The sequence below is a fragment of the Poecilia latipinna genome, unplaced genomic scaffold (genome assembly GCF_001443285.1).
Source record: "Poecilia latipinna isolate Pla-1442-1.1 unplaced genomic scaffold, P_latipinna-1.0 Scaffold1576, whole genome shotgun sequence".
NCBI lineage: Eukaryota > Metazoa > Chordata > Actinopteri > Cyprinodontiformes > Poeciliidae > Poecilia > Poecilia latipinna.
The window spans coordinates 15,170-24,386 of NW_015114192.1; the positions used below are offsets into that span (position 1 = coordinate 15,170).

General features: G+C 37.5%; 1 long non-coding RNA gene across 1 annotated transcript; it reads right to left on the reverse strand.

Moving 5' to 3' along the window:
- Nucleotides 1–307: 307 nt before the first annotated feature.
- On the reverse strand, nt 308–9,211 carry LOC106963748 (uncharacterized). Its single transcript, XR_001428252.1, has 3 exons — nt 8,819–9,211; nt 7,390–7,393; nt 308–318 (listed from the first exon to the last, which is right to left on the reverse strand). It is a non-coding gene; the product is annotated as an uncharacterized LOC106963748 (long non-coding RNA).
- Nucleotides 9,212–9,217: the final 6 nt, after the last annotated feature.

Sequence of the window (9,217 nt, forward strand, 5' to 3'; positions counted from 1 at the left end):
AAAGATTCATTGTGAGAAAAAATAAATCAGCCAAGTGAGGGATTGGTGACCTGTCTAGTGTGTCCCCTGCCTCTTGCTCTTGACCACTGGAGATGGGTACCAGCACCTCTCAACCTGAAGTATTACAGATAAAGTATGGGTGGATCCAGAATGGGATTCTGTCTGCAGCTGGAGGGGAACTGCTTTAGAGCCTACCACAAAAATGAAAATGCCTGAAATTATTTTTTATAAAAACAGGCATAAAAACTTGTACATTGGAGGCCAGGCTTCAGTTTTCTCTGCATTTATGTAATATAGTTGAAAGTTGAAATTGTTAATCTTAAATTGTTTATCCCCGTCATTTGAAAGTTTAAGTAATAAACCTGAAAATTTCAATTCTGATTTTTTTCTCTTTAAACTTTTAAATTTTTAATAGACAAATGTTAAATAACTATGAAATACTGAAAGCTGAGGTTGTTCTGGGAAAAAAAGCAAAAATTCAGACTTATTGCACATTTTGAGAATTTGACAACTATAAAATAAAAACAGGCGGCCCATTTACAATGATGGTCTTAAGAGGGTTAAACTATGAGTAAATCTAACCTAAATTGAGATCTAATTTAATAGAATCAGGATCCATCTAGTATTTCAACATGAGTTAAAGTTAAAGCTGGAATTAAAAATAGCATAATTAAACTATTTCCAATAATGTCCAGTTATGATCACTGAGAATTAGTTTTGTAGAAAATGTTAGGGTATTAGAAATGTCAAAAAATGTGAGAATGAAATTAGATTTTGGGTTGGTTTTAGTAGTTCACTCTTGTACAACAGCTATAGCATGTTTCATAGATAAATCTACAAAGATTTTTACAGGGAATATTTTCAGAGCATTAGTCTGAGAAGAGATGGGGCTACTGGGATTAAATGGGTAAGATTCCCAAAGGTTGAAGATCTAGAATCAGAGTTTGGAAGGCTTGGTGATCGGTCATCCGTCTCAGACTCTGCAGCAAGTTTAATGAGATTGGATCTTTACATCTACCAAATGTGAGGAATGCATTACAATAAAATAGATGTAGGTTATTAGTGTAATAAGAATCAGTTTGATGAAGCTACCAACTAAAGGGTTGGGGGAGCTTCCACACAAATATATCGATATATTTACATGGTGAAATGGTATTGTAATGTGCTACCATTTATGTCTACTGTTCATCCAAGAGAGCCAGAAGACACCTAACAAAGATGTCAAACTGAAATAAGTGACCATATCACAACCAATTATTGTCCATATATCAAACTCCAAGATGGGTGTAACTGACCTTATGATGAGTTGCAACCACACAAGTGGCAAGAAATGGACTTTGAGGGTACCAATTACAGATTTGGCTTTGGAAAATAGCTGGCTATTGTACTGCAAAGACCTCTGTGTGGCACACCAAGAAGAGCATCATGCAGTTTTGCATGGAAGTAGCAAAAATTGTCTTGGCTTAACTTGATAACTGACTTTTGAGAGTGGGAATTGAACCTAGACATTTTATTCCAATGGAAAAAGCACCCAGTTAAGGCATTGCTCCATGTCTCAGTCCACAGAACAGCTAATGCCCATATACCAAAGGTGGCAAACTTGAAAAATGCAATGGAGTGTAAAAGCACACCAGAAAAAATTGAGTGCAGTTTTATTTGCAAGGTGCTCTGCTTACAGGCAAATTGCAATTGTTACAAAGCTGTTTACACATAAGTGTAACCATGATCCAATTTTTAACCCCAATAGTTTGAAGTAGATTTGGACTGTGAATTAAGTGTTTCAAGTGTCATAACGTATTCAGAAATTGAAATTAACAGTTTAGAAGAGCAGCAATGCAATTTACTTTGAGGGATTTTACTTTTTAGGGACCCATGTCTTCCCATACTTGTTAGTAGTACTTTGAATGAGCAACATTGCTGAAACAGTCACAAATACTGTATAATTTTATTTCTGAACTCAGAAATCATGCTAATGTGAACAGACACTAAAGGTTTTGGATTTCATTAATCAATTGTGACAATGTCATTGAAATTTAAAATGAATGTCATCATATGTGGACAATTTCTCAGCAACTACATCATGTAAAAATAATTTTATATTTGGGCTGATTGGGACCTAATGATTGCAAAAATGAAGACGGATTTAATAATAAAAGAGCTCAGGTCTTAAGAGGTTTAAGTTGTTTAGCAGACCTTTAAACTGAAGATTTCCTGAGATTAACATTCATTCCTTTTGCAGTTAGAAGTGGTGGAGCTGTAGAATCGAAGACAGAATACCAGTCAGCATGCATGTTGCTGTGTGAGGCTATTCGTCATAGAAGACTGGACTGCATTTAAGACTCCTGAGTCCTAGAGTCACCTTTCCCACGTGCTGTTCCTATAGGCGGAACCTGGGAAGGCTGATACGTACCATGCCCCTGGTTTCAAAAACACGCTATCCGTTAACACCGCAAGGTGGAACTAGCATGCCCAGGAAGCAGAAGCGTTCTCCGTTGATTCTGTGAGTCTGGTCTGCATTGATTGCCCTGCCCCCCAGATGGATGACCAAAAGCAGCTATAGCAAGGTGTCATCGCCCAACCTGAACCATCCACAGCAAGCTGCTGCCGTTCAGGTCTCCAGACACTTGTTGGGGTTCAAATCATCATCCCTGAAATAAGATCAAAGAGCAATTCTAGTGCCATCATACACCGCAAGACCTCTAGAATGCTCATATGTGGTCCAAGAAGGGTGCATGACCACATTAACAGTGCAAAGACTTACCCAATCCTGCCAGCAGGGGAGACTCGTGATCAAACTTGCAGCAGGCAGCAGTTCAACATAGCACACCCCATTCTGAGTCATGGTGCTGATTTTCTACATGTCTCAAAACTCATTCTCAGCCATCTAGTTTGAAAGAGGGGGTTATGCTGATCACAACGGTATATAGTTTGTTAGTGATGGCGACCAAAAACAGCTGAAATAGAAGCTAAAATCTGAAGCCCCACCATGCAATGCATTCTGGGTAATGCTGATGGACATTTTAAAGTGCATTTCTGATGTTTAGAACAGTGTTAACACACATTTCTAGCTCCTAGCAGAAGCTCAGATTAGATTAGAAGCTGAACTGTGAGTTCTGTCTTAAAAACTGAGTTTGGAGAGAAAAAAATTAAATAGAACATGGTTCAAAGAGTGGACATTTAAAATCAAATTCCAGCCTTCAGAACAGCATTAGGATAAAACCCCTTCATCCAACAGATTCTCAGAGATGAAATTTAAAGCTGAGCTGTGACTTATGTAGAAAAAATTAATAAAAACGGTACTAAAAAACAAAATACAAAATTGACTTTCGTCAGTGCATGTGCACTGTCTGTCATAATCCTTTGGATTATTTCAAGTATTTTGATGACATTTGGGGTATAGGAATAGTATTGAGAGGAGCAGTTTAATCATCCCTTACACACCCTAAGCAACCACAATGCTGTCATCAAATTAAAGTCATCCACCAGCCTTACAGCAGTGGATTTCTTGGAAACCACAACATTAAAGATCCAAATTTCTGCTGTACACACCAATTGGACATCAAAGTTTATTTCAAACAAACTGATACACACATTATTGACATCAAGATTTGATCTATAGCACATATTTGCTAGATTAGTCAAATCACAATTATTGTGGTTTAAAATAATTTAGAGACAAGAATCAGCTTTTTATGAAGCAGATACGGTGCTGTTTGCTGCTTTTTCCACCATGGGGTGCATTTTCTGAAACCAAATCAACTGATGAGTGTCTGGCATTTCCTTTTATCACCTGATAATATTGATTTGATTAAAGGTCTCTGGCAGAACTTCCTGTTCCTGTTAGTGGAAGGCTGATGAATAGGAAGATCATTGCTGCTTTCAGGAGGAACAAAAACCTCAAAGACCATCTGTGTGCATGCAAAGGTCAGATAAAACCACGGGCCTAGCACTATTGGCCATGGGCAATTTCTTGGGTACCAGAAATGGTTGCTGAGCACTTTAACATAAATTGTGTATCATGTCCCTATAAGGGATGATCCAAAAATACAAAATTGTGTTTATTTAATAATGTGTCAAATCTGTCAAGTAAGGTTTGAGGGTGACACAGCAACTACTTTGCATAGACAACATGTCTTGCACAAAAAGGTGAGGAAACCACACATTTTATTTATTCAACATTTTATTGTACATAGTTGGGTTCTGGAGCACAATCCTTCCTGGACCGTAAGTAATAGAAGGAAGGTTGCTAAAACTTGGATGACCAGACTTGGGACTAAATCACTCCTGGGATTGTTGAATGATGGGTGAATTTTGGAATTAGGGGGCTGATGGCAGTAGGCCTTGTGCATAAAATTTCTTTTGGTTTAACTAACACAAGACCCAAAAGGTTTTCAATGCTCTTCCTACAGCCTCTATGCCAAAACTACATAAAACTTTGCCAGGGGAAAAAAACACATTACTGTGTATCAGATCCCAGCCATTTCTGTCCAAATCACAGAAATGCCTCTTTGTGTTCCATTACAAAAATATAGTTGGTTATTTTGCTGGAGAAATATTACTATACAAATTATTGAAATGATCTATTCAAATTAGATTAATAACATAGAAAATCTCTGAAATAATAATGATCTCTAGATTAAACTTGGCTGTTAGAATGGTGTTTTTGCCTAATAAAGAAGAACAATTGGGGCTTGCCATCACAATGGATAGGGAGGGGCAGCGACTGACTTGCGAGGATGGCATTCAGAACTACCTGCTGTTTTGGGCATTATATAATTGATTTAACCCAACAACTGTTACACATGGGATTAGTGTAGCCATTGAAAATCAAGCTTACTGAAAATTTGAAAATAAAAGTCTCAATATACATATTAAGTTAGTGCACCACCTTAGCCTTTACTATCTTGTTCTCTCAGGCTAGTGCACTGGTGCATTAATATTAGCACAAACATTAGCAGTGCACTAGCATTAGCCTTTTCCCTAAATAAGCTTTCAGCTATTTTTCTTACTTGTTAGCCATGTTTAGCACACTGAATATAGGAAGTCAATGTAAGATGACATGCTAATGATACCCCATATGCCACTGGCAGCACGTAGGCTAACATTAGCATATTGGCTAATTTTAGCTCACACTAATTTTAACATACTGAATGGGATAAGTCTATGTTAGTCAACATGCTTGTGAGTTTCCACAGGCTATTAACTACAATTTAGCTAAATTTAGCAATGATGCTAACTTTTAGCATCAGAACACTGGGTTCCAACCAACAGGCACATCTTGCCAGGCCCCATTTTAATTTCTTCAGAAGTTTTCTAGTCTTAAATCAGTTGTACTTTGTCTAAAACACAAGTTTTAGGTCATTTCTGTACCATCTGATAAAAGCACATTAATATCTTTATATTCTAAATTTTAAGCAGTATAATTGTAAAATGTTTTATTTACCTTTTTTAGGTTTTGACAGTGACTAGTGTTTTTTATCTTAACATTTCTGTTTGAAGTTGTTGAAGAAGATTCTAGGTTATAATATTTCTTAAGAAAGCTCTTTTGGCTCGATCTCCTTCGATCCCAGGTTCTCCCGGCGGGCCGCGTGTAGCCACACAAAAACAATAATGAGTGCAGACATCACAGAATTGCAGTTTAATCCAATAGAAGACAACGCATAAAATTACAACAGAAACTGCAGAACAACAGAGACATACATTCATTTACCTGACATAAATGGGAAGAAGAAGGAACAAAAGAAAGAAAAGCAAAGACGTCTTTGGAGAAATCTAATTTTTTACTCCTGTGTAGAAACTTTTATAGTAAAGGCGTATTCTTGTCTTTAATTTATTAAAATAAGGCGTATCTTTGCTCATCCAACCAGGAGCCATCTCTGACCCTCTCTAAAGCCAGGAACTCCTGCTGTTTTATGGCTTTTCACAGATGAGTGTGAAAAGCTGGAACTTCTCCTGATTGTTTCCCACACAGACAAAAGGCAGTTCAAAAGATCTTACCAAACCATCTGCTGTAACTACAAGTAACATAAAGGTCAATAGGCCAGAATAAGTTACTGATTTTAAAACTATAATTAGGCTATTTCAATAAAGACATGTTAGGTTTTAAAACTAGCATACTTTAAATTTATTTTCTTAACAAGGTGTTACATCCAAAATGTCTCTAGTTGATAGTGGAACTACGGCTTCCATCTTCCTGTTCCTGGAAAGCAGCTTCTCTTCATCCAAGCTGTGGCGATGAAGAGAAGCTGGGAAGGTCCGGCTGTCAGCCATTGTGATTAATGGCTCAGCTGAAACATTACAGCTCCGGGTATCTCCCAGAGTCCACAAAGGCTCGCTTCTTTGTTCTGATGGCAAATGTTGTCAGGCGCTTGCTGCTGCTCGTCCAGAAACAGATAAAGATTTACTGTCATCAGAGGTCAGATTAAAGTGCACACAAACGCAGACATTGATTTCCAGGGGAGAGAGAGAGAGTGTGTGTGGGGGGGGGGGGAATGACACATTTTGGGGAGGAAACTCATTCCAGGCACGATGGAGATATGATCAGCTTATTTGGGAGGTGGATAATGTGGAGCCCTCTCCAAGAATAAACTCTGAAAGAAGTAAATTGTAAATATTGATTTGTGAAATTAACTGTCAGTCTGACTTTTTGAGATTACTGGTATCATCTTGTTGAGCACAAAGCAATAAATTCAAGCACAAGAAGGAGGGGCGACTCAAAAACAGCTGTAGCCACTTAGTGATGCTTGTTCACTTCCATCAGACTGCAGCTTAGTTTCAACCAAAAGTTAAAAAAAAAATACATTATCTGTGACATTCATCCAGATTGAAGCTCAATTGACAAGAAGATAATCTGAATATCAGATAAACAGTTTTCCTTTGACGTCTAAATGACAAAGCTTGGTATAAATGATGCTATTGGTGGCTACAAATCGGTAATAAGGTTGTTATAGGTGTGAGAAAGATTGAAGTTAGACACATTTCTACAGCATTTAGTTACTTTCACTTTAATTTATCTAGTTTTGCATTGAAAAACTGTTATAAAAGTAGCCATAAATGACTATGATTATTGGTTTAATTGATCTGTCTGAAGAAGAGAAATAAGAGAAATAAGATTTTTTTTTCTGAGACTAATGTTGTCAAGGACAATATTCAGAGTTTATCATGAGATCTATTTTCTGCTGTTTCCATAGAGGCTTAAGGTCACTGTTGCACAAAAGGATGTTGACTAGTTAAGTATTCTGGTTTCCAATCGCAGCCTGGCTCTTTCTGTCAGGAGTTTGCATCTCCTCTCAGAGAGGACATATTTAGTATGAGGAGAGAAAGAGGAATCAAACTGTATAAAACTATTTTCTTCAGAGTTTGTAACTATCAGATGTACTTTAATGCTACAGATCTAAATTACTACAAGACTTTCTGAACTTCCCACATGATTAGTGAAAGAAGACATCTAAACACAGATGGACAGAAACTAGTTCCAGGAAGTTTAGGTGTTAAAAAAAAGTCACACTTAGCTGCACACATTTTATTCATTTTCTCTCTTTGGGATATCCATGCTGTAGGATCTACTGGGGTGGCATGGGGTGGCAGTTGCCACCCCAAATGAGAGCCTTGCCACCCCAGCTGGCAACTATGAATTCAGTAAATAGTTATGGGAAATCAGACATTAAGCGATTTAATGTCCGATGTTGTCGGAAAAAAGACAATGTTGTCTTTTTTCCGACAAAATTGAATGCAACACAAAGTAAACTGACACCTACTGCTAAGTTGCGGGAAGTGCGAGAGAAGGATAGAGCGCCAGCAGCATTGATGGATATAAATTACTGGACTGGACATTACATGACTTATCGTGCGCAACACCTGCACCATTTGCTGTCGATTGAGTCAACATTATGGGTGGTCAGGAAAATACCACAGCCACGCAAAGAATCTGAAAAATAGACCCAATATTTAACGGTTAATTCAACCCTATGAATTAGATAACAAGGGCTTCAGATTTAACAGGTGAGGAAAAAGTTTTAACTTAAAGAAAACATTGAACAAATGAGCAGTGGGTCAGTTATACTAGCCTAACTGCTGCTGGCCTGGTATTGACTTTGATAGCCTTAGCATGTGCTGCGCAGTTCGGTGTGTTTTGGTTCCGTTAGCATTAAACAACCCACCAAGTCATCAGTAGAGCAGCTGTTTAAACCACTGCTGTGCTCAGGCAAAAACTTATCAAAAATGACAATATAGACATCAAACCTGACAGCAGGGCGGATCTAGAAAAATATTTATGGGGTGGCAAAAGGGGGCAGGGATTTTTTCAGGTGTGGCAACATATGCCAGTATATATATATATATATATATATATATATATATATATATATAGCAACAGACAGAAGATTCAGTCTGTTACATTATACTGTCAGCATAATGTAACAGACTGAATGTTCTGTTTTGGTGTTTTGCTACTTTTTTGTGTGGGAAATGTTTGTTTTTTGGTGTTGATTCCCCTGATCGGTAATCTCCGCTCTATCTGCTCGTGGAGCTGTTATCTGTCGGTTACCATGGCAACGGGTCCGCGTAAAGCCGACACAGTGCGAGAAAAGGCGGAATAGAAGTGGTTCTGTCTAGTTTGGTTCTTCACCTGTTTATCAGCTTTATTGTACCTTTATTGTGGCGTACTGTCTGCAGCCGCTGTAGTTCCTAAAAGTTAAACAAGCGACAAAAACTGAACTAATCATGAAACTACGGCTCCTACAGCATATTTAAAATAAAACGATTGACCAATAAAAGAGAAATTCGCCCCTTCTTTCATCTTGAAAGAACTAACAGAAACTTGTATCACAGAGAATTGATCAAACCTCAGTTTTCTCCTCTTTATTTTAAGTCGTATTTAATAGATATATCGGATAACAAATGATGGCGCTAAGAATATTTTTGTGACAGATTTCTCCTCGTCCTGCATTGGGGTAAAATGGTTTTCTGGACATAACTCAATGAATCACATAGCGACTAATAGGCGCTGTCCAATCCAGTAATAGATATCAATTAGCAGGAGTATGAAAGACATAAAAATAATTAACTATACTACATTAAGAAATCGTCATTGCTACATGAAGCTCATTTTGAAACAATGCAAGTTAAAAACAATATTTTGCAACAAGTAAATTAAGTCCAATGTTAGGTCTGTGTAAGCTAAACATGAAAATGAGACATATATATATATATATATATA